Source organism: Anabrus simplex, chromosome 3 (assembly GCF_040414725.1).
Source record: "Anabrus simplex isolate iqAnaSimp1 chromosome 3, ASM4041472v1, whole genome shotgun sequence".
NCBI classification, from domain to species: domain Eukaryota; kingdom Metazoa; phylum Arthropoda; class Insecta; order Orthoptera; family Tettigoniidae; genus Anabrus; species Anabrus simplex.
In genome coordinates this window covers 394,147,892-394,173,548 of record NC_090267.1, presented here as the reverse complement: position 1 = coordinate 394,173,548, position 25,657 = coordinate 394,147,892, and the positions used below count along the sequence as shown (strand labels likewise).

Here is a 25,657-nt window from a genome sequence, read left to right as displayed (position 1 = left end):
TCCCACCAGGCAAATGCTGGGTCTGTACCTTAATTAAGGCCATGGCCGTTTCCTTCCCACTCTTAGCTCTTTCCTGTCCTATCGTCGCCGTAAGACCTATCCGTGTCTGTGCAACGTAAAACAACTAAAAAATAAAACAGGGCTGGCGATAGTGGCATTCGAACCTACTACCTCCCTGATGCAAGCTCACAGCCGCGCGCCTCTACGCCCCTGGCTGTCATATGTTTTAACAACTATGCAATAAAATAAGGATGAGATCCTAAATTTATTATTGCTTTTAATGTATTGATAGGTGGAATCAAAGTTTTAATGTTCTCTTTTTAACAGAATTTCAATAGGGAGAAAATGAGGATAGTCTCTTGCATAGCTGCAACAATGGCGGAGAAAAATATTGATTTCCTTCTCAAATTGAGAGCAGCATATGTTCCGAGTCTGTAATAATTTTTATTTCAGAAACGCTACCTGATACACTCTCTTTTTTCGGACTCAGCAATTGATTCCACCTCTGCCGCCTCAAGGGAAGTGTTCTGGATCGTGAGTTGTTTTCTCTGGGATACAACTAGCGTAGAGGATCAGTATCTCGCCTCTGAGGCCTCACCTGCAATGCTGAACAAGGGACCTTGTGAGGGACGGGTGGGCTGGAATTGATAGTTAAGGAAGAGGGTAGGAAACGGCCGTAGCCAAGTTTGGTACCCTCCCAGAATTTAAATGAAGGAGAAGTTGGAAACAACGGAAAACCACTTCCTGGGTAGCTGAAGTGGGAATCGAACCCACCTCTACTCAGTTGACCTCCAGAGGCTGTGTGGCCCCGTTCCAACCCTCGTGGCAGAGCCGGGAATCGAATCCGGACCACAGCTAATCACACTAACCACTACAGCACAGGGGTGGCCATTCTGTTTATCCATTCACTTGTATTCCTCTGTATCTCCACCACTTGGATGGGTAACCCAAACCTGCTGTTTATCAGAGGAAGAGACGAAATGAGTTGGCACCGGGTCAGCTCAGACCAACCAGCCGAGAAATCTTTCCCTTTATCCCCGCAACTTAGTTGTAGATAAGTATGCCGCCTTCATTTAATTTCGACAACATCGCCCGGCTAGCTCAGTCGGTAGAGCATGAGACTCTTAATCTCAGGGTCGTGGGTTCGAGCCCCACGTTGGGCGGGAATTTTTAAGCCCGTCGATGCGAATATGATTTGACCTGATAACCACTTGTTCACTAAAATCTTCCCATCCCCAAAAGAGACCTGTTCAGCAAAGTGTCACTCTCCAGGACACTGCCCTTGAGGTACTTGTGTCGGAATACCTCTGAGCATGCGGAAAAAAAACTAAGCCTGGACGGTTAGCGGACTAAGAAAGAATGAAAAAGTAAGATACCCGTCAAACTATATGATAATAATCAATTAGAGTACACTGTGTTCAGTGATACTGATCGGTAAAATATTTGTTCTCAGCTGAGCGTTGACGATTACGAGATAATTTCAAAGTGTTTTTAATGACATAATTTTTTACCAAAAGCAGTGTGTGTGAGCGTGGGCGCACTGACAGACTTCTGTGTCCATTGTTAGAAGCCTAGGCCTCTATTCTCTGAGCCACCTAACCCTGCACCTATCTGAAGAACTTCCCAACCTGTTCAAAACCTGTGAGTCCAATGTCTTGATAGCTGAGTCCTAGGAACTTCTGACGTTCTCTTCAAGAATTTGTAATAGAATCGCCATGTTATCCTGAGCACTCGACGTCCCTTCGTTAACTTTTGTTATCTTCTGACCAGAATGCTACTAAGCGATCTCTTAGCAGTATTTAATTTTACCGTACCTCATGTTATTATCCCATCCTCCGTCCATACCCTAAATATTCGATCGTTTAGAACATTTCCTTTTCTCTCTTCGATTCCTGCAGTGAGTGGCAAATCATTAATGAGTCGATTTCACCCTTCTGCCATCTTCGTACTGATCAGAAATGCACTAGGAGAAATGGAGTATAAAGATTATCTGTAGCCTCGGTAGTAAGAGAACATGATTAGCTTCAAATCCTGCCACCACTAAGCCGGAAATTTAGAAGTTAAGGTCTCGTTACAAAATATTTCCACTTTCAAAATAGGTGAACTGAAGTCATGTCTAGAATCTGAGTGCCAGAAATGTATAAGCCAGGATGTAAGTCAAAAGGGGTTGTAGAAATGAAAGTGTAACGACCCTGCCAGGATTCGAACCTGGAATCTTCTGATCCGTAGTCAGACGCGTTATCCATTGCGCCACAGGGCCTGTCGCAACGGTCTTTACTACGGTAATGGCATATTTGGTGAGGAGGGTTCCTTATTATTTCGTGTGATTGAATAGGGTCTGTACATTCACATATGTAGGCTGAGAGACACGGTATGTTCAGATATGACACTTGATTTTAAACGTGAGGGAGTATCTAGGATATCTTCTTTCGCATCTTCTTTCTTATTCCCGTTACCCTCCAGGGTTTGTTTTTCCCTCGGACTCAGCGCGGGATCCCACGTCTACAGCCACAAGGGCAGTGTCCTGGAGCGTGAGATAATTGGTCAGGGGATACAACTTGGGAGAATGACTAGTACCTCACCCAGGCAGCAGCACCTGCTATACTGAATAGGGGCCTTGTGGGGGAATGGGAAGATTGGAAGGGATGTACAAGGAAGAGGGAAGGAAGCAGTCGTGGCCTCAAGTTAGGCACCATCCCGGCTTTTGCCTGAAAAAAGAGTGCGTAATAACGGTATACCAAATCAAAGATGGCTGAGGTTGGAATCGGACCCACCTCTACACACGTGACCTCCCGAGGCTAACTAGACCCCGTTCCTACGCTCGCACCACTTTTCAAATTTCGTGACAGAGCAGGGAATCGAACCAGGGCCTCCGGGGGTGGCAGCTAATCACACTAACCAATACACCACAGAGGCAGACAAATTCCCGTCCAACGTGCGGCTCGAATCCACAACTCTCACATTAAGAGTATCATGCTCTGCCGACTGATATAGCCGGAAGCCTGAAGTCAGATTTACATCAGTTAGTCCGCAGAAGAGAGCTGAAATCTAACCCTGCTCCACATATGAAATTGCCATGTGCCAAACGTAAGGAATATTATTTTTAATAACAGTGCAAGAAGTCAGAGAATGCCAAAGAAAGGGAGGTAAAAAGAATTAAGTGCTAGTCTCGTGTGTAGCCTGACTATTGTGAAAAACAAGAACAAGTGAGTTCCGATGCAGAAGATGTATCCGATTCGGCTGAAAAATCGCAACCCTTATTTCAACCCCCCAACAGACCTTAAACGAAGTATCATTTTCCAAAATATGAGACAGCTGTAACAATAACTATTAGAATGTTAGAATAAGGTATTTTTTTGAAAGTCTCAAACTCAATAATAGTAATAGTATTTTCATTAAGACGACGTAATATATAAACTGTGCGCTTTATATTTAAAGTTTATGTTTAAAGTTTATTATGGATAAGTTTGTTAATTGGAAACCATTAAGTCCAAGTTCTAGAACAATCTTATCAATTTAAAATTGTAAGAATATTTTTAGCTGAAGATGTTCAAAATATGATAGAAACTTGTCATATGTTATCTCTTTTTTTGGTGGGGGCTTTATGTCGCTCCAAAACAGATGGGTATTATGGCGACGATGGGATAGGAAAGGCCTAGGAGTGGGATGGAAGCGGCAGTGGCCTTGAATAACGTACAGACCCAGCATTTGCCTGGTGTGAAAATGGGAACCAACGGAAAACCAATTTCCTGGCTGGTTCGTACCCCACTGTCGGCAGCCCTGAAAATGGTTTTCCGTGGTTTCCCATTTTCCCACCAGGCAAATGCTGGGGCTGTACCTTAATTAAGGCCACGGCCGAATCCTTCCCACTCTTAGCCCTTTCCTGTCCCATCGTCGCCGTAAGACCTATCAGTGTCTGTGCAACGTAAAACAACTTTTAAAAAAATCAGGGCTGGCGATAGTGGCATTCGAACCTACTATCTCCCTGATGCAAGCTCACAGCCGCGCGCCTCTACGCGCCTGGCTGTCATATGTTTGAACGACTAAGCAATAAAATAAAGATGAGATCCTAAATTTATAATTGCTTTTAATGTATAATAGGTGGAATCAAAGTTTTATTGTTCTCATTTTAACAGAATTTCAATAGGGAGAAAATGAGGATAGTCTCTTGCATAGCTGCAACAATGGCGGAGAAAAATATTGATTTCCTTCTCAAATTGAGAGCAGCATATGTTCCGAGTCTGTAATAAATTTTTTTTCAGAAACGCTACCTGATACACTCTCTTTTTTCGGACTCAGCAATTGATTCCACCTCTGCCGCCTCAAGGGAAGTGTTCTGGATCGTGAGTTGTTTTTTCTGGGATACAACTAGCGTAGAGGATCAGTATCTCGCCTCTGAGGCCTCACCTTCAATGCTGAACAAGGGACCTTGTGAGGGACGGGTGGGCTGGAATTGATAGTTAAGGAAGAGGGTAGGACACAGCCGTAGCCAAGTTTAGTACCCTCCCAGAATTTAAATGAAGGAGAAGTTGGAAACAACGGAAAACCACTTCCTGGGTAGCTGAAGTGGGAATCGAACCCACCTCTACTCAGTTGACCTCCAGAGGCTGTGTGGCCCCGTTCCAACCCTCGTGGCAGAGCCGGGAATCGAACCCGGACAACAGCTAATCACACTAACCACTACGCCACAGGGGTGGCCATTCTGTTTATCCATTCGCTTGTATTCCTCTGTATCTCCACCACTTGGATGGGTAACCCAAACCTGCTGTTTATCAGAGGAAGAGACGAAATGAGTTGGCACCGGGTCAGCTCAGACCAACCAGCCGAGAGAACTTTCCCTTTATCCCCGCAACTTAGTTGTAGATAAGTATGCCGCCGTCATTTAATTTAGACAACATCGCCCGGCTAGCTCAGTCGGTAGAGCATGAGACTCTTAATCTCAGGGTCGTGGGTTCGAGCCCCACGTTGGATGCGAATATGATTTGACCTGATAACCACTGTCCACTACCATCTTCCCATCCCCAAAAGAGACCTGTTCAGCAAAGTGTCACTGTCCAGGACACTGCGCTTGAGGTACTAGTGTCGGAATACCTCTGAGCATGCGGAAAAAAAACTAAGCCTGGGCGGTTAGCGGACTAAGAAAGAATGAAAAAGTAAGATACCCGTCAAACTACACTGACTGACAGAGCAAATGCAACACCAAGAAGGAGTGGTTCGAAAGGGATGAAAGTTGGTGAAGAAACATAGACGGCACGGACGAATAATTTATGTTTATTTCAAACCGATATGCAGGTTACACAATGCGCACGGCATCGACTCAGTAGGATGTATGACCACAGCGAGCGGCGATGCTCGCAGAAACACGTCGAGGTACAGAGTCAATAAGAGTGCGGATGGTGTCCTGAGGGATGGTTCTCCATTCTCTGTCAACCATTTGCCACAGTTGGTCGTCCGTACGAGGCTGGGGCAGAGTTTGCAAACGGCGTCCAATGAGATCCCACTCGTGTTCGACTGGTGAGAGATCCGGAGAGTACGCTGGCCACGGAAGCATCTGTACACCTCGTAGAGCCTGTTGGGAGATGCGAGCAGTGTGTGGGCGGGCATTATCCTGCTGAAACAGAGCATTGGGCAGCCCCTGAAGGTACGGGAGTGCCACCGGCCGCAGCACATGCTGCACGTAGCGGTGGGCATTTAACGTGCCTTGAATACGCACTAGAGGTGACGTGGAATCATACGCAATAGCGCCCCAAACCATGATGCCGCGTTGTCTAGCGGTAGGGCGCTCCACAGTTACTGCCGGATTTGACCTTTCTCCACGCCGACGCCACACTCGTCTGCGGTGACTATCACTGACAGAACAGAAGCGTGACTCATCAGAGAACACGACGTTCCGCCATTCCCTCATCCAAGTCGCTCTAGCCCGGCACCATGCCAGGCGTGCACGTCTATGCTGTGGAGTCAATGGTAGTCTTCTGAGCGGACGCCGGGAGTGCAGGCCGTCTTCAACCAATCGACGGGAAATTGTTCTGGTCGATATTGGAACAGCCAGGGTGTCTTGCACATGCTGAAGAATGGCGGTTGACGTTGCGTGCGGGGCTGACACCGCTTGGCGGTGGATGCGCCGATCCTCGCGTGCTGACGTCACTCGGGCTGCGCCTGGACCCCTCGCACGTGCCGCATGTCCCTGCGCCAACCATCTTCGCCACAGGCGCTGCACCGTGGACACATCCCTATGGGTATCGGCTGCGATTTGACGAAGCGACCAACCTGCCCTTCTCAGACCGATCACCATACCCCTCGTAAAGTCGTCTATCTGCTGGAAATGCCTCCGTTGACGGCGGCCTGGCATTCTTAGCTATACACGTGCCCTGTGGCACACGACAACACGTTCTACAATGACTGTCGGCTGAGAAATCACGGTACGAAGTGGGCCATTCGCCAACGCCGTGTCCCATTTATCGTTCGCTACGTGCGCAGCACAGCGGCGCATTTCACATCATGAGCATACCTCAGTTACGTCAGTCTACCCTGCAATTAGCATAAAGTTCTGACCACTCCTTCTTGGTGTTGCATTTGCTCTGTCAGTCAGTGTATATGATAATAATCAATTAGAGTACACTGTGTTCAGTGATACTGATCGGTAAAATTATATAATTAATATTTGTTCTCAGCTGAGCGTTGACGATTACGAGATATTTTCAAAGTGTTTTTAATGACATAATTTTTTACCAAAAGCAGTGTGTGTGAGCGTGGGCGCACTGAAGACTTCTGTGTCCATTGTTAGAAGCCTAGGCCTCTATTCTCTGAGCCACCTAACCCTGCACCTATCTGAAGAACTTCCCAACCTGTTCAAAACCTGTGAGTCCAATGTCTTGATAGCTGAGTCCTAGGAACTTCTGAAGCTCTCTTCAAGAATTTGTAATAGAATCGCCATGTTCTCCTGAGCACTCGACGTCCCTTCGTTAACTTTTGTTATCTTCTGACCAGAATGCTACTAAGCGATTTCTTAGCAGTATTTAATTTTACCGTACCTCATGTTATTATCCCCTCCTCCGTCCATACCCTAAATATTCGATGGTTTAGAACATTTCCTTTTCTCTCTTTGATTCCTGCAGTGAGTGGCAAATCATTAATGAGTCGATTTTACCCTTTTGCCATCTTCGTACTGATCAGAAATGCACTAGGAGAAATGGAATATAAAGATTATCTGTAGCCTCGGTGTTAAGAGAACATGATTAGCTTCAAATCCTGCCACCACTACGCCGGAAATTTAGAAGTTAAGGTCTCGTTACAAAATATTTCCACTTTCGGAAGAGGTGAACTGAAGTCATGTCTATAATCTGAGTGCCAGAAATGTATAAGCCAGGATGTAAGTCTCAAGGGGTTGTAGAAATAAAAGTGTAACGACCCTGCCAGGATTCGAACCTGGAATCTTCTGATCCGTAGTCAGACGCGTTATCCATTGCGCCACAGGGCCTGTCACAACGTACTTTACCATGGTAATGATATATTTGGTGAGGAGGGTTTCCTGATTATTTCGTGTGATTGAATTGGGTCTGTACATTCACATATGTAGGCTGAGAGACACGGTATGTTCAGATATGGCACTTGATTTTAAACGTGAGAGAGTATCGAGGATATCATCTTTCGCATCAGGTCAACTATCATCATCATCATCATCATCTGGTTACCCTCCAGGTTCGGTTTTTCCATCGGACTCAGCGAGGGATCCCACCTCTACCGCCTCAAGGGCAGTGTCCTGGAGCTTCAGACTCTTGTTCGGGGGATACAACTGGGGAGTATGACCAGTACCTCGCCCAGGCGGCCTCACCTGCTATGCTGAACAGGGGCATAGTGGAGGGATGGGAAGATTGGAAGGGATAGGCAAGGAAGGGGGAAGGAAGCGGCCGTGGCCGTAAGTTAGGCACCATCCCGGCTTTTACCTGAAAAAAGAGTGAGTAACCACGGTATACCAAATCAAAGATGGCTGAGGTTGGAATCGGACCCACCTCTACACACGTGACCTCCCGAGGCTAACTAGACCCCGTTCCTACGCTCGCACCACTTTTGAAATTTCGTGACAGAGCAGGGAATCGAACCAGGGCCTCCGGGGGTAGCAGCTAATCACACTAACCAATACACCACAGAGGTAGACAAATTCCCGCCCAACGTGCGGCTCGAATCCACAACTCTGACATTAAGAGTCTCATGCTCTGCCGACTGATAAAGCTGGAAGACTGAGTCAGATTTACATCAGTTAGTCCGCAGAAGAAAGCTGAAATCTAACCCTGCTCCACATATGAAATTGCCATGTGCTAAACGTAAAGAACATTATTTTCAATAACAGTGCAAGAAGTCAGAGAATGCCAAAGAAAGGGAGGTAAAAAGAAAGAAGTGCTCAGTCTCGTGTGTAGCCTGACTATTGTGAAAAACAAGAACAAGTGAGTTCCGATGCAGAAGATGTATCCGATTCGGCAAAAAATTCGCAACCCTTATTTCAACCCCCCAACAGACCTTAAACGAAGGATCATTTTCCAAAATATGAGACAGCTGTAACAATAACTATTAGAATGTTAGAATAAGGTATTTTTTGAAAGTCTCAAACTCAATAAATAGTAATAGTATTTTCATTAAGACGACGTAATATATATACGGTGCGCTTTGTATTTAAAAGGTGTTTAAAGTTTATTATGTATAAGTTTGTTAAATGGAAACCATTAAGTCCAAGTTCTAGAACAATCTTAACAATTTAAACTTGTAAGAATAGTTTTTGTTGAAGATGTTCAAAATATGATAGAAACTTGTCATATGTTATCTCTTTTTTTTTTGGTAGGGGCTTTACGTCGCTCCAAAACAGATGGGTATTATGGCGACGATGGGATAGGAAAGGCCTAGGAGTTGGATGGAAGCGGCAGTGGCCTTGAATAAGGTACAGACCCAGCATTTGTCTGGTGGGAAAATGGGAACGAACGGAAAACCAAATTCAGGGCTGGTTCGTACCCCACTGTCGGCAGCCCTGAAAATGGGTTTCCGTGGTTTCCCATTTTCCCACCAGGCAAATGCTGGGGCTGTACCTTAATTAAGGCCACGGCCGATTCCTTCCCACTCCTAGCCCTTTCCTGTCTTATCGTCGCCGTAAGACCTATCTGTGTCTGTGCAACGTAAAACAACTTTTAAAAAATCAGGGCTGGCGATAGTGGCATTCGAACCTACTATCTCCCTGATGCAAGCTCACAGCCGCGCGCCTCTACGCGCCTGGCTGTCATATGTTTTAGCAACTGAGCAATAAAATAAGTATGAGATCCTAAATTTATAATTGCTTTTAATGTATTGAATAGGTGGAATCAAGGTTTTATTGTTCTCCATTTTTTCAGAATTTCAATAGGGAGAAAATGAGGATAGTCTCTTGCAAAGGTGCAACAGTGGCGGAGAAAAATATTGATTTCCTTCTCAAATTGAGAGCAGCATATGTTCCGAGTCTGTAATAATTTTTATTTCAGAAACGCTACCTGATACACTCTCTTTTTTCGGACTCAGCAATTGATTCCACCTCTGCCGCCTCAAGGGAAGTGTTCTGGATAGTAGTATAATGGGAGAGTTCTGCGGCCTCCTCCCGCGGGAAATTTGAATTTTGGAGGGAAATTTGAATTTTGGCGCGAAATTTGAATTTTGGCGGGAGATTTGAATTTGTAAACAAAGGCACGTGCTTTTTGACAGCTGTCATCGACAACAACGCATCGCTAACCTCACTGCTGCCATCTTGACGGGCCTAAACCTCAGTAGTGCCAACTTAACGTAACTAGCTCGAGGTAAACAAAGCCACGTGTTTTTTGACATCCACGTGCTTTTTGACAGACAACAACGCATCGCTAACCTCAGTACTGCCATCTTGACGGGCCTAAACCTCAGTGGTACCAACGTTACCTAACTAGGGTGAGGTAAACAAAGCCACGTGTTTTTTGACAGCCACGTGCTTTTTGACAGACAACAACGCATCGCTATCCTCAGTACTGCCATCATGACGGGCCTAAACCTCAGTAGTACCAACTTAACCTAACTAGCGCGTGGTAAACAAAGCCACGTGCTCTTTGACAGCCACGTGCTTTTTTGACAGCTGTCATCCGCCATCTTTAAACTACAGAGCACTGTGCTGCCCTCTTTATCGTAGTAGATGTAAAATTCGTCACCTGTCATCGGCAGTGCTGCCATCTTGGCGGGCCTAAACCTTAGTGCTACCAACTTAACCTCACTAGTGTGAGATAAACAAATCCACGTGCTTTTTGACAGCTGTCACCAGCCATCTTTAATCTATAGAGCACAGTGCTGCCCTATTTAGCTACTTACCTTTGAAATGTGGTGGCGGATAATTTAAAAAATGCTTTTTGACAGCAGCCATCTTTGAGCACAGTGCTGCCCTCTTTGTGGTGGCGGGAAATTCTACATGCTCTTGTTTGGAAACAAACTCACGTGCTTTTTTCTGACAGCTGTCATCCGCCATCTTGCATCACAAACCTCAGTGCTGCACTCTTTAGCTAGATGTCTTTGAAATGTGGTGGTGGCAATTTGAAAAATTCTATGTGCTCTTGTTTGGAAACAAAGCCACGTGCTTTTTTGACAGCTGACATCTGCCATCTTTAATCAATAGAGCACTGTGCTGCTATCATGCGGGCAATTTCGTCAGCTGTCATCCGCCATCTTTAATCCACAGAGCACTTGCTGCCCTCTTTATGACATGTAGTAGCGGGCAATTTGAAAAGTTCTGTTAGCCATCTTTAGCTAGATACCTTTGAAATGTGGTGGCGGCAAATTCTATGTGCTCTTGTTTGGAAACAAAGCCACGTGCTTTTTGACAGCTGTCATCCGCCATCTTTAATCAATAGAGCACTATGCTGCTATCATGCAGACAGTTTCGTCAGTTGTCATCCGCCATCTTTAATCCACAGAACACCGTGCTGCCCTCTTCATGACATGTAGTAGCGGGCAATTTGAAAAGTTCTGTTAGCTGTCATCCGCCATCTTTAATCAAGAGTGCACCGTGCTGCCATCTTTAGCTAGATACCTTTGAAATGTGGTGGCGGCAAATTGAAAAATTCCACGTGCTCTTGTTTAGTAAACAAACTCACGCGCTTTTTTGTCAGCTGTCATCCGCCATCGTACATCGCAAACCTCAGTGCTACACTCTTTAGGTACATACCTTTGAAATATGGTGGCGGATAATTTAAAAAAAGAAAAATTCTACAGCAGCCATCTCTCGACGCTAATTGCACAAGATGGTGGCTATACATGACTCCTTAAAGGTGGTTATGCAAGATGGCGGCTATACATAGGTTCTTATGAGACGCCCTTGGGATGCTTGCGCAGGATGGCAGTTATACATGGCTCCTTATGAGATGCCCTAGGGATGCTTGCGCAAGATGGCGGTTGCTCTTATGAGGCGGTTTAAGGGTCCTTGCACAAGATGGCTAGAGACGCCCTAAGGATGCTTGCGCAAGATGGCGGACACAAGATGGCGGCTATACACGTCTCCTTATGAGACGCCTTAAGGGTGCTTGCGCAAGATGGCTGCTGCTCTTATGAAGAAAGCTAGCTTAGAGGCTAACGTGTCGTGCTAGTTCGATTCATTAAATTTGGGGCTTAAATGCAAAATGTTAAATATCTCGAAAGCGGTGCATCGTAGAGCAAAACGGACAAAAAAATTTCTGCCCAGTACCTCGGTTCCCAGTACGAGGAACAAGAAAAACATAGTCTAATGATGAGATCGACTGTTCGATCCCTACTTAGGCCCTTTGGCATTGGCAGCTATCTAATTCTACAAGATGGGGGCTATACATAGCTTCTTATGTGACAGCTTAAGAGCGCTTGCACAAGGTGCCTGCTGCTCTTATGAGACTCCCTAGGGGTGCTTGCGCAAGGTAGCAGCGACAAGACGGTGACTATACACAGCTCCTTATGATACGGCCTAGAGGTGCTCACACAAGATGGTGGCTGCTCTGATGAAGAAAGCTAGGTTTGCATCGTGCAGGTATCTCTACAGCACTAAACCTCATACCTTTGAAATGTGGTGGCGGGTAATTTGAAAAATTCTACTTGCTTTTTCTTAACAGCAGCTATCTTTAAACAATAGCGGCTATACATAAGCTGTTAAGGCCTCCTCTTATGTCAAGGCATAGCTCTATCGAACAAGTTTAAACCTGCATCGGGATAGCTAGAGTAAGCACGTGCTGCAGTGATGACGTCATTATGCATGTTTAGATTTGCAAATCACTAAAGAAACATAACAAGACTAGAATCGAACACTGCACTCTATGCCGTTAACTTTATCATGTGATCGGAACATTGATTGAAGTGTTTAGAACGCTAAATATGTAGAACCGAACACTGTACTCGATACAACATGTGTTTAGAACATGTCAGGGGATACCTTTATTCTAAGAAGATTAGGTTACTGCACATTCCCTGTAGGGTTAATAGGCTAAAGGGCTAATGAACAAAAGGGCAAAAGGGCTAAAGGGCTAAAGGGCTAATGGGCTAAAGGGCTAGGGTGCCTCTCCTCTCTTTATCCGGGCTTGAGACCGGCTCTACAACTAGAGGCGGAGTTAACACCCTAAGGAAGGGAGAATGTTGGGAAATAATCTATTCGAATATAGCTACTCGATCGACTATATACTACAGATGGATGACTTAGGTGAGGGTAAGCGCTTACTTAATAATACCTCCACGACGTATTTCATGCTCTATTTCAAAAATATCTTCTTTGTACTGTGTGTAACCAGCATCATGATAGGCTCTTAGCAGTTGTAAACGTTTTACGAGTACGTTGGGGTCTTTACAGTACCTTATATCTACATAGGGTAACAGAGGCTTGTTGTGAACTTGAAGTCTATATGCAGACAGTTGATGTGCAGGGACTTGTTTTGATGTAATACGTGCTTCAGCAGTAGCGTTTCTAGGTACAAACTTAACTTGTTTCGATAGCGATGAAGCGTTGAAATTTCCTTCTTCTTTACCTTGCATCTCTTCTTGAGATGTTTGCACTGCGACAGAACGTGTAGTAGGCTTAGGAAATGAAGTAAAATCATCAAGCTGTAATAGCAATGAATTTTCTTCTTCTTCTTCTACTTTCCCTTTACTACTGTTTTGATCAACATCATTATCCTTATTATCATAATCGTGATCTTGCCTCTCTTTATCTTGAAGTTTGTGCTTAGTAACAGAACTTGCAGCAGGCCTAGACAACAAGGGAGAATTAAAAATCTCCCGCAGAGGTGTACTTTTTAAACATAAATCAGTGTTCGCTGGAATATGGTTGAGCTCTTTGTATTTTGTTCCCGATGAAGCTACATTACACGCGGCTTCATGACGTTGAGCGTTGTATGCGTTCTTGAACTCTCTTCTACAATGTTTGCATTGAAAAATTGTCCTACATGATATCTCATGACGTCTCCTGTGATAGCTTCGGGAAAATGCTTTTCCACACTCTTCGCAAATATACCTAGACATAGGTTTTTCTATGACGGACTTTTATCTTCTGCTAACAGATTCTTCTTTAAATCTACTCGACATTTGTTACTCTCTACTTCGATGATGCGAACAGCTTAGCGATTAACAGTAAACTAACACAAAAGCGTATAACCAAGGTAGCAACAGTAAGGTTTGAGCCCATCAAGATGGCAAGAGTGAGGTTAGCGACGTTCTGCTGTTGGATTTTAAATTCCGCGCTATAACATGCATAAGGTGGCAGCCTTGAGGTTTACCGCCGTAAAGTTGGCAGCAGTGAGGTTAGCGACGCTCTATTGTCCTTCAAAGTGAGGTTAGGGTTCGTCAAGAAGACAGCTGTCAAAAAAGCACGTGGCTATGTTTACCAAACAAGAGCACGTGGTCGCGACGTCACGGTCACGTAGTATGCTGCTTCAGCATGCAAAGTTCAATGTCTACACCTACGTAGTTAACACTCTGCTATGTTCACAAGATTTTTACACATAACTATTCTTTATGCTTTAAGTTCCTGCATAGGTTATGTTAAGATAGCAGCACAAGTACAAGCGATGTTCGCACGCTCGCGTAGAGGTTGTTTAGTACGATAGTTGATGTATGCATTATCAAAAGGTGATATGTACACGCTTGTAAACCTTACTATTCTTACTGCTACTATGTTCGCAAGATTTTCAAACACCGGTATTCTTTGTGCTTTAAGTTCGTTCGCTTAGGTCATGCTTAAGTAGAAGCGCAAACACATGTGAACATTGTACATTCTAGCGGGATGGGTTTAGTGCGATAGTTGATGCATGCAAAATCGATAGGTGTTGTGTACACACTTTAAAACTTAACTATTCTTCGTGCTTTAAATCCGTGCACATAGGTTATGCTAAGATAGCAGCAAACTCTAGCGGGAGAAGTTTTGTACTCTAGTTGTTGCATGTACAATCGATAGGCAATGCGTACACGCTTTTAAAACATTGCTATTCTTACTGCTGCTGCTATGTTCACAAGATTTTTATACATCGCTATTCTTTATGCTTTAAGTTCATGCGTATAAGTTATACTAAGTTAGCAGCATACTTATAAGGTTGTTGCAGGCTCTAGTGGAAAAAGTTTAGTAAGAAAGACGATGCATGCAAAATCGATAGGTGATGTGTACACGCTTTGAACTTGGCTATTCTTTGTGCTTTAAGTTCGTGCACATAGGTTATGTTAAGATTGCGGCATGCACAAGCAATGATCGCACGCTCTAGTAGAAGAAGTTTAGTACAACAGTTAATGCGTGCAAAATTGACAGGTATTGTGTACACGCTATTCTTTGTGCTTTAAGTTCACGCACATCGGTAGCAGCACACAATTGCGAACGTTGTACACTCTAGCGGTAGAAGTTTAGTACGATAGTCGATGCATGCAAAATCGATAGGTGATGTGTACACGCTGTTAAACATCGTTATTTTTTGTGCTTTAAGTTCGTGCGTATAGGCTATGCTAAGATAGGAGTACAATCTAGCGGAAGAAGTTCAGGGTGATGTGTACACGCTTTGAAACATGGTTATTCTTTGTACTTTAAGTTCATGCACATAGGTTATGCTAAGATAGCAGCACAATCTAGAGGAAGAAGTTTAGTACGAGAGTCGATGCTTGCAAAATCGATAAGTAATATGTACACGCTTTGAAACATGGCTATTCTTTGTACTTTAAGTTCGTGCGTATAGGTTATGCTAAGGTAGCAGCACAATCTAGAGGAAGAATTTTAGTACGATAGCTGATGCATGCAAAATCGATAGATGATGTGTACACGCTGTGAAACATGGCTATTCTTTGTACTTTAAGTTCGTGCGTATAGGTTATGCTAAGATAGCAGTATAATCTAGCGGAAGAAGTTTAGTACGATAGCTGATGCATGCAAATCGATAGGTAATGTGTACACGCTGTGAAACATGGCTATTCTTTGTACTTTAAGTTCGTGCGTATAGTTTATGCTAAGATAGCAGCACAATCTAGTAGAAGAAGTTTAGTGTGATAGTTGATGTATGCAACATCGATAGGTGATGTGTATACGCTGTGAAACATGACTATTCTTCGTACTTTAAGTTCATGCGTATAGGTTATGCTAAGATAGCAGCACAATCTAGCGGAAGAAGTTTATCATGATAGTCGATTCATGTAAAATCAATAGGTAATGTGTGCACGCTTTGAAACATGGCTATTCTCTGTACCTTAAGTTCATGTGTATAAATTATGCTAAGATAGCAGCACAATCTAGTGGAAGAAGTTTAGTATGATAGTCGATGCATGCAAAATCGATAGGTGATGTGTACAGGCTTTGAAACATAGCTATTCTTTGTACTTTAAGGTCACGCGTATAGGTTATGCTAAGATAGCAGCACAATCTACCGGAAGAAGTTTAGTACGAGAGTCGATGCATGCAAAATCGATAGGTAATGTGTACACGCTTTGAAACATGGCTATTCTTTATACTTTAAGTTCATACGTATAGGTTATGCTAAGATAGCAGCACGATCTAGCGGAAGAAGATTAGTGCGATATTTGATGCATGTAAAATCGATAGGTGATGTCTACATGCTTTAAAACATGGCTATTCATACCGCTGCTCTGTTCCTAGGATTTTTAAACATAGCTAATCCTAATGCTGCTCTCAACGACGTAGAGCTAAGGATTGATTACGTGACCGTGAGGTCACGACCACTAAAGAGGGCAGCACTGTGCTCTATACATTAAAGATGGCTGGTGACAGCTGTCAAAAAGCACGTGGATTTGTTTATCTCACACTAGAGAGGTTAAGTTGGTAGCACTAAGGTTTAGGCCCGCCAAGATGGCAGCACTGCCGATGACAGGTGACGAATTTTACATCTACTACGATAAAGAGGGCAGCACAGTGCTCTGTAGTTTAAAGATGGCGGATGACAGCTGTCAAAAAGCACGTGGCTGTCAAAGAGCACGTGGCTTTGTTTACCACGCGCTAGTTAGGTTAAGTTGGTACTACTGAGGATTAGGCCCGTCAAGATGGCAGTACTGAGGTCAGCGATGCATTGTTGTCTGTCAAAAAGCACGTGGCTGTCAAAAACACGTGGCTTTGTTTACCTCACGCTAGTTAGGTTAAGTTGGTACCACTGAGGTTTAGGCCCGTCAAGATGGCAGTACTGAGGTTAGCGATGCGTTGTTGTCTGTCAAAAAGCATGTGGCTGTCAAAAAACACGTGGCTTTGTTTACCTCGCGCTAGTTAGGTTAAGTTGGCACTACTGAGGTTTAGGCCCGTCAAGATGGCAGCAGTGAGGTTACCGATGCGTTGTTGTCGATGACAGCTGTCAAAAAGCACGTGGCTTTGTTTACAAATTCAAATCTCCCGCCAAAATTCAAATTCCCCGCCAAAAATTCAAATTTCCCGCCAGAATTCAAATTTCCCGCGGGAGGAGGCCGCAGAACTCTCCCATTATACTACTCTGGATCGTGAGTTGTTTTCGCAACCCTTATTTCAACCCCCCAACAGACCTTAAACGAAGGATCATTTTCCAAAATATGAGACAGCTGCAACAATAACTATTAGAATGTTAGAATAAGGTATTTTTTTGAAAGTCTCACACTCAATAAATAGTAATAGTATTTTCATTAAGACGACGTAATATATATACGGTACGCTTTATATTTAAAAGGTGTTTAAAGTTTATTATGGATAAGTTTGTTAATTGGAAACCATTAAGTCCAAGTTCTAGAACAATCTTATCAATTTAAACTTGTAAGAATATTTTTAGCTGAAGATGTTCAAAATATGATGGAAACTTGTCATATGTTATCTCTTTTTTTTTTGGTAGGGGCTTTACGTCGCTCCAAACCAGATGGGTATTATGGCGACGATGGGATAGGAAAGGCCTAGGAGTTGGATGGAAGCGGCAGTGGCCTTGAATAAGGTACAGACCCAGCATTTGCCTGGTGTGAAAATGGGAACCAACGGAAAAACCAATTCAGGGCTGGTTCGCACCACACTGTCGGCAGCCCTGAAAATGGTTTTCCGTGATCTCCCATTTTCCCACCAGGCAAATGCTGGGGCTGTACCTTAATTAAGGCCACGGCCGCTTCCTTCCCACTCCTAGCCCTTTCCTGTCCCATCATCGCCGTAAGACCTATCTGTGTCTGTGCAACGTAAAACAACTAGGAAAAAAAAAATCAGGGCTGGCGATAGTGGCATTCGAACCTACTATCTCCCTGATGCAAGCTCACAGCCGCGCGCCTCTACGCGCCTGGCTGTCATATGTTTTAGCAACTGAGCAATAAAATAAGTATGAGATCCTAAATTTATAATTGCTTTTAATGTATTGAATAGGTGGAATCAAGGTTTTATTGTTCTCCATTTTTTCAGAATTTCAATAGGGAGAAAATGAGGATAGTCTCTTGCAAAGCTGCAACAATGGCGGAGAAAAATATTGATTTCCTTCTCAAATTGAGAGCAGCATATCTTCCGAGTCTGTAATCATTTTTATTTCAGAAACGCTACCTGATACACTCTCTTTTTTCGGACTCAGCAATTGATTCCACCTCTGCCGCCTCAAGGGAAGTGTTCTGGATCGTGAGTTGTTTTTTCTGGGATACAACTAGCGTAGAGGATCAGTATCTCGTCTCTGAGGCCTCACCTGCAATGCTGAACAAGGGACCTTGTGAGGGACGGGTGGGCTGGAATTGATAGTTAAGGAAGAGGGTAGGAAACAGCCGTAGCCAAGTTTGGTACCCTCCCAGAATTTAAATGAAGGAGAAGTTGGAAACAACGGAAAACCACTTCCTGGGTAGCTGAAGTGGGAATCGAACCCACCTCTACTCAGTTGACCTCCCGAACTGTGTGGCCCCGTTCCAAACCTCGTGGCATAGCCGGGAATCGAATCCGGACCACAGCTAATCACACTAACCACTACACCACAGGGGTGGCCATTCTGTTTATCCATTCACTTGTATTCCTCTGTATCTCCACCGCTTGGCTGGGTAACCAAATCCTGCTGTTTATCAGAGGAAGAGAGGAAATGAGTTGGCACCGGGGCAGCTCAGACCAACCAGCCGAGAGAACTTTCCCTTTATCCCCGCAACTTAGTTGTAGATAAGTACACCGCCGTCATTTAATTTAGGCAACATCGCCCGGCTAGCTCAGTCGGTAGAGCATGAGACTCTTAATCTCAGGGTCGTGGGTTCGAGCCCCACGTTGGGCGGGAATTTTTAAGTCCGTCGATGCGAACATGATTTGACCTGATAACCACTTGTCCACTACCATCTTCCCATCCCCAAAAGAGACCTGTTCAGCAAAGTGTCACTCTCCAGGACACTGCCCTTGAAAGTGCCTAGTGACGGAATACCTCTGAGCATGCGGAAAAAAAACTAAGCCTGGGCGGTTAGCGGACTAAGAAAGAATGAAAAAGTAAGATACCCGTCAAACTATATGATATTAATCAATTACAGTACTCTGTGTTCAGTGATACTGATCGGTAAAATTATTTAATTAATATTTGTTCTCAGCTGAGCGTTGACGATTACGAGATATTTTCAAAGTGTTTTTAATGACATAATTTTTTACCAAAACCAGTGTGTGTGAGCGTGGGCGCACTGACAATCTTCTGTGTCCATTGTTAGAAGACTAGGCCTCTATTCTCTGAGTCACCTAACCCTGCACCTATCTGAAGAACTTCCCAACCTGTTCAAATCCTGTGAGTCCAATGTCTTGAGAGCTGAGTCCTAGGAACTTCTGACGTTCTCTTCACGAATTTATAATAGAATCGCCATGTTATCCTGAGCAGTCGACGTCCCTTCGTTAACTTTTGTTATCTTCTGACCAGAATGCTACTAAGCGATCTCTTAGCAGTATTTAATTTTTCCGTACCTCATGTTATTATCCCCTCCTCCGTCCATACCCTAAATATTCGATGGTTTAGAACATTTCCTTTTCTCTCTTCGATTCCTGCAGTGAGTGGCAAATCATTAATGAGTCGATTTCACCCTTCTGCCATCTCCGTACTGATCAGAAATGCACTAGGAGAAATGGAGTATAAAGATCATCTGTAGCCTCGGTAGTAAGAGAACATGATTAGCTTCAAATCCTGCCACCACTACGCCGGAAATTCAGAAGTTAAGGTCTCGTTACAAAATATTTCCACTTCCGGAAGAGGTGAACTGAAGTCATGTCTATAATCTGAGTGCCAGAAATGTATAAGCCAGGATGTAAGTCTCAAGGGGTTGTAGAAATAAAAGTGTAACGACCCTGCCAGGATTCGAACCTGGAATCTTCTGATCCGTAGTCAGACGCGTTATCCATTGCGCCACAGGGCCTGTCGCAACGGTCTTTACAATGGTAATGATATATTTGGTGAGGAGGGTTTCCTGATTATTTCGTGTGATTGAATTGGGTCTGTACATTCACATATGTAGGCTGAGAGACACGGTGTGTTCAGATATGACACTTGATTTTAAACGTGAGGGGGTATTCAGGATATCATCTTTCGCATCAGGTCAACTATCATTTATTTATTTCCTTTCTTATTCCCGTTACCCTCCAGGGTTTGTTTTTCCCTCGGACTCAGCGCGTGATCCCACGTCTACAGCCACAAGGGCAGTATCCTGGAGCGTGAGATATTTGGTCGGGGGATACAACTTGGGAGAATGACTAGTACCTCACCCAGGCAGCCTCACCTGCTATACTGAATAGGGGCCTTGTGGGGGAATGGGAAGATTGGAAGGGATGTACAAGGAAGAGGGAAGGAAGCAGTCGTGGCTTCAAGTTAGGCACCATCCCGGCTTTTGCCTGAAAAAAGAGTGAGTAATCACGGTGTACCAAATCAAAGATGGCTGAGGTTGGAATCGGACCCACCTCTACACACGTGACCTCCCGAGGCTAACTAGACCCCGTTCCTACGCTCGCACCACTTTTCAAATTTCGTGACAGAGCAGGGAATCGAACCAGGGCATCCGGGGGTGGCAGCTAATCACACTAACCAATACACCACAGAGGCAGACAAATTCCCACCCAACGTGTGGCTCGAATCCACAACTCTGACATTAAGAGTCTCATGCTCTGCCGACTGATATAGCCGGAAGCCTGAAGTCAGATTTACATCAGTTAGTCCGCAGAAGAAAGCTGAAATCTAACCCTGCTCCACATATGAAATTGCCATGTGCCAAACGTAAAGAACATTATTTTCAATAACAGTGCAAGAAGTCAGAGAATGCCAAAGAAAGAGAGGTAAAAAGAAAGAAGTGCTCAGTCTCGTGTGTAGCCTGACTATTGTGAAAAACAAGAACAAGTGAGTTCCGATGCAGAAGATGTATCCGATTCGGCAGAAAATTCGCAACCCTTATTTCAACCCCCCAACAGAGCTTAAACGAAGGATCATTTTCCAAAATATGAGACAGCTGTAACAATAACTATTAGAATGTTAGAATAAGGTATTTTTTGAAAGTCTCAAACTCAATAAATAGTAATAGTATTTTCATTAAGACGACGTAACATATATACGGTACGCTTTAAATTTAAAAGGTGTTTAAAGTTTATTATCGATAAGTTTGTTAATTGGAAACCATTAAGTCCAAGTTCTAGAACAATCTTATCAATTTAAACTTGTAAGAACATTTTTAGCTGAAGATGTTCAAAATATGATAGAAACATGTCATATTTTACCTCTTTTTTTTGGCAGGGGCTTTACGTCGCTCCAAAACAGATGGGTATTATGGCGATTATGGGATAGGAAAGGCCTAGGAGTTGGATGGCAGCGGCAGTGGAAATGAATAAGGTACAGACCCAGCATTTGCCTGGTGTGAAAATGGGAACCAACTGAAAACCAAATCAGGGCTGGTTCGCACCACACTGTCGGCAGCCCTGAAAATGGTTTTCCGTGGTCTCCCATTTTCCCACCAAGCAAATGCTGGGGCTGTACCTTAATTAAGGCCACGGCCGCTTCCTTCCCACTCCTAGCCCTTTCCTGTCCCATCGTCGCCGTAAGACCTATCTGTGTCTGTGCAACGTAAAACAACTAGCAAAAAAAAAAAAAACAATACAGGGCTGGCGATATTGGCATTCGAACCTACCATCTCCCTGATGCAAGCTCACAGCCGCGCGCCTCTACGCGCCTGGCTGTCATATGTTTTAACAACTGAGCAATAAAATAAGTATGAGATCCTAAATTTATAATTGCTTTTACTGTATTGAATAGGTGGTATCAAAGTTTTATTGTTCTCCATTTTTTCAGAATTTCAATAGGGAGAAAATGACGATAGTCTCTTGCAAAGCTGCAACAATGGCGGAGAAAAATATTGATTTCCTTCTCAAATTGAAAGCAGCATATGTTCCGAGTGTGTAATAATTTTTATTTCAGAAACGCTACCTGATACACTCTCTTTTTTTCGGACTCAGCAATTGATTCCACCTCTGCCGCCTCAAGGGAAGTGTTCTGGATCGTGAGTTGTTTTTTCTGGGATACAACTAGCGTAGAGGATCAGTATCTCGCCTCTGAGGCCTCACCTGCAATGCTGAACAAGGGACCTTGTGAGGGACGGGTGGGCTGGAATTGATAGTTAAGGAAGAGGGTAGGAAACAGCCGTAGCCAAGTTTGGTATCCTCCCAGAATTTAAATGAAGGAGAAGTTGGAAACAACGGAAAACCACTTCCTGGGTAGCAGAAGTGGGAATCGAACCCACCTCTACTCGGTTGACCTCCCAAACTGTGTGGCCCCGTTCCAAACCTCGTGGCAGAGCCGGGAAACGATTCCGGACCACAGCTAATCACACTAACCACTACATTCTGTTTATCCATTCACTTGTATTCCTCTGTATCTTCACCGCTTGGCTGGGTAACCAAATCCTGCTGTTTATCAGAGGTAGAGAGGAAATGAGTTGGCACCGGGGCAGCTCAGACCAACCAGCCGAGAGAATATTCCCTTTATCCCCTCAATTTAGCTGTAGATAAGTATGCCGCCGTCATTTAGTTTTGAATACATCACCCGGCTAGCTCAGTCGGTAGAGCATGAGACTCTTAATCTCAGGGTCGTGGGTTCGAGCCCCACGTTGGGCGTGAATTTTTAAGCCCGTCGACGCGAATATGATTTCACCTGATAACTACTTGTCCACTCCCATCTTCCCATCCCGAAAAGAGACCTCTTCAGCAAAGCAGATGAAGTCACCTGGGCGGAGTAGTGGTTCTCCTCCTCAGTTGTACTCCCGACCCAAATGTCTCACTCTCCAGGACACTGCCGTTGAGGTGCTAGTGATGGGATACCTCTGAGTCTGCGGGAGAAAAAAAAACTAACCCTGGGCGGTTAGCGGACTAAGAGAGAATGAAAGAATGTATGATAATAATCAATTAGAGTACACTGTATTCAGTGGTACTCATAGGTAAAATTATATAATTAATATTTGTACTCAGCTGACGTTGACCAAAACCAGTGTGTGTGAGAGCACGCGCTCGTGGACTTTCTTCTGTGTCCATTGTTAGAAGACTAGGCCTCTATTCTCTGAGCCACCTAACCCTGCACCTATATGAAGAACTTCCCAACCTGTTCAAAACCTGTGAGTCCAATGTCTTGATAGCTGAGTCCGAGGAACTTCTGACGTTCTCTTCACGAATTTGTAATAGAATCGGCATGTTATCTGTGTACTCGGCCTCCCTTCGTTAATTTTTTTTTTTAATCTTCTGACCAGAATGGTACTAAGCGATCTCTTAACAGTATTTAATTTTACCATATCTCATGTTATTTTCCCTCTTCAGTCCATACCCTAAATATTCGATGGTTTAGAACATTTCCTTTCCTCTCTTCGATTCCTGCAATGAGTGGCAAATCATTAATCAGTCTGTTTTACCATTTTGCCATCTCCGTACTGATCAGAAATGCACTAGGAGAAATGGAGTATAAAAATAATCTGTAGCCTCGGTAGTAAGAGAAAATGATTAGCTTCAATTCCGGCCACCACTACGCCGGAAATCCTGAAGTTAAGGTCTCGTTACAATATATTTCCACTTCCGGAAGAGGTGAACTGAAGTCATGTCTAGAATCTGAGGTCCAGAAATGTATAAGCCAGGATGTAAGACTCAAGGAGTTGTAGGAATAAAAGCGTAACGACCCTGCCAGGATTCGAACCTGGAATCTTCTGATCCGTAGTCAGACGCGTTATCCACTGCGCCACAGGGCCTGTCGAGTACCGTCTTTACCATGGTAATGATATATTTGGTTAGGAGGGTTTCCTGATTATTTCGTGTGATTGAATTGGGCCTGTACATTCACGTATGTAGGCTGAGAGACACGGTATGTTCAGATATGACACTTGATTTTAAATGTGAGCGAGTATCCAGGATATCTTCTTTCGCATCAGGTCAACTATTATTTATTTATTTCCTATCTTCTTCCCGTTACCCTCCACGGTTGGTTTTTCCCTCGGACTCAGCGCGGCATCCCACGTCCACAGCCACAAGGGCAGTGTCCTGGAGCGTGAGATATTTGGTCGGGGGATACAACTTGGGAGAATGACTAGTACCTCACCCAGGCGGCCTCACCTGCTATGCTGAACAGGGGCCTTGTGGGGGAATAGGAAGATTGGAAGGGATGCACAAGGAAGAGTGAAGGAAGCGGTCGTGGCCTCAAGTTAGGCACCATCCCGGCTTTTGCTTGAAAAAAGTGTGAGTAACCACGGTATAGCAAATCCAAGATGCCTGAGGTTGGAATCGAACCCACCTCTACTCACGTGACCTCCCGAGGCTAACTGAACCCCGTTCCAGCGCTCGCACCACTGTTCAAATTTCGTGACAGAGCAGGGAATCGAACCAGGGCCTCCGGGGGTGGCAGCTAATCACACTAACCAATACACCACAGAGGCAGACAAATTCCCGCCTAACGTGCGGCTCGAACCCACAACTCTGACATTAAGGGTCTCATGTTCTGCCGACTGACATAGCCGGACGACTGAAGTCAGATTTACTTCAGTTAGTCCGCAGGAGAAAGCTGAAATCTAACTCTGTTCCACATATGAAATTGCCATGTGCTAAACGTAAAGAATATTATTTTCAATAACAGTGCAAGAAGTCAGAGAAAGTCAAAGAAAGAGAGGTAAAAAGAAAGAAGTGCTCAGTCTCGTGTGTAGCCTGACTATTGTGAAAAACAAGAACAAGTGAGTTCCGATGCAGAAGATGTATCCGATTCGGCGGAAAATTCGCCCCCTTATTTCAACCTCCAAACAGACCTTAAACGAAGGATCATTTCCCAAAATATGGAACAGCTGTAATAATAACTATTAGAATGTTAGAATAAGGTTTTTTTTTTGAAAGTTTCAAAATGAATAGTAATAGTATTTTCATTAAGACGACGTAATATATATACGCTTTATATTTAAGAGGTTTTTTTAAGTCTATTATGGATAAGTTTGTTAGTGGCAAACTATAAGTCCAAGTTCTAGAACAATCTTATCAATCTAAACTTGTAAGAATATTTTTAGCTGAAGATGTTCGAAATATCAACGAAAGATGTCATATGTTTTTCTTGTTTTGCTAGGGGCTTTACGTCGCACCAGAACACATAGGTCTTATGGCCACGATGGGATAGGAAATTCCTAGGAGTTGGAAGAAAGCGGCAGTGGCCTTAATTAAGGTACAGCCCCTGCATTTGCCTGGTGTGAAAATGGGAAACCACGGAAAACCATCTTCAGGGCTGCCGATATTGACATTCGAACCTACTATCTCCCGGATGCAAGCTCACAGCCACGTGCCTATACGCGCCTGGCTGTCATCTGTTTTAACAACTAAGCAATAAAATAAGGATGAGATCCTAAATTTATAATTGCTTTTAATGTATTGAATAGGTGGAATCAAAGTTTTATTGTTCTCTTTTTAACAGAATTTCAATACGGAGAAAATGAGGATAGTCTCTTGCAAAGCTCTAACAATGGCGGAGAAAAATATTGATTTCCTTCTCAAATTGTGAGCAGCATATGTTTCGAGTCTGTAATAACTGTTAGTTCAGAAACGCTACCTGATACACTCTCTTTTTTCGGACTCAGCAATTGATTGCACCTCTACCGCCTCAAGAGAAGTGTTCTGGAGCGTGAGCTGTTTTTTCTGGGATACAACTAGTGTAGAGGACCAGTATCTCGCCTCGGAGGCCTCACCTGCTATGCTGAACAAGGGACCTCGTGAGGGACGGGTGGG

The 25,657-nt window shown here is 44.0% G+C and overlaps 8 non-coding genes across 8 annotated transcripts; 4 read left to right on the top strand and 4 right to left on the bottom strand.

Moving 5' to 3' along the window:
* Window positions 1–1,090: 1,090 nt before the first annotated feature.
* On the top strand, window positions 1,091–1,163 carry TRNAK-CUU (transfer RNA lysine (anticodon CUU)). Its single transcript has one exon. It is a non-coding gene; the product is annotated as a tRNA-Lys (tRNA).
* A 1,024-nt stretch (window positions 1,164–2,187) lies between these two features.
* Window positions 2,188–2,260, bottom strand: TRNAR-ACG (transfer RNA arginine (anticodon ACG)). Its single transcript has one exon. It is a non-coding gene; the product is annotated as a tRNA-Arg (tRNA).
* Window positions 2,261–4,899: 2,639 nt separating this feature from the next.
* Window positions 4,900–4,972, top strand: TRNAK-CUU (transfer RNA lysine (anticodon CUU)). Its single transcript has one exon. It is a non-coding gene; the product is annotated as a tRNA-Lys (tRNA).
* Window positions 4,973–7,404: 2,432 nt separating this feature from the next.
* On the bottom strand, window positions 7,405–7,477 carry TRNAR-ACG (transfer RNA arginine (anticodon ACG)). Its single transcript has one exon. It is a non-coding gene; the product is annotated as a tRNA-Arg (tRNA).
* An 11,142-nt stretch (window positions 7,478–18,619) lies between these two features.
* On the top strand, window positions 18,620–18,692 carry TRNAK-CUU (transfer RNA lysine (anticodon CUU)). Its single transcript has one exon. It is a non-coding gene; the product is annotated as a tRNA-Lys (tRNA).
* A 1,038-nt stretch (window positions 18,693–19,730) lies between these two features.
* Window positions 19,731–19,803, bottom strand: TRNAR-ACG (transfer RNA arginine (anticodon ACG)). The gene has a single exon. It is a non-coding gene; the product is annotated as a tRNA-Arg (tRNA).
* Window positions 19,804–22,464: 2,661 nt separating this feature from the next.
* Window positions 22,465–22,537, top strand: TRNAK-CUU (transfer RNA lysine (anticodon CUU)). Its single transcript has one exon. It is a non-coding gene; the product is annotated as a tRNA-Lys (tRNA).
* Window positions 22,538–23,579: 1,042 nt separating this feature from the next.
* Window positions 23,580–23,652, bottom strand: TRNAR-ACG (transfer RNA arginine (anticodon ACG)). The gene has a single exon. It is a non-coding gene; the product is annotated as a tRNA-Arg (tRNA).
* Window positions 23,653–25,657: the final 2,005 nt, after the last annotated feature.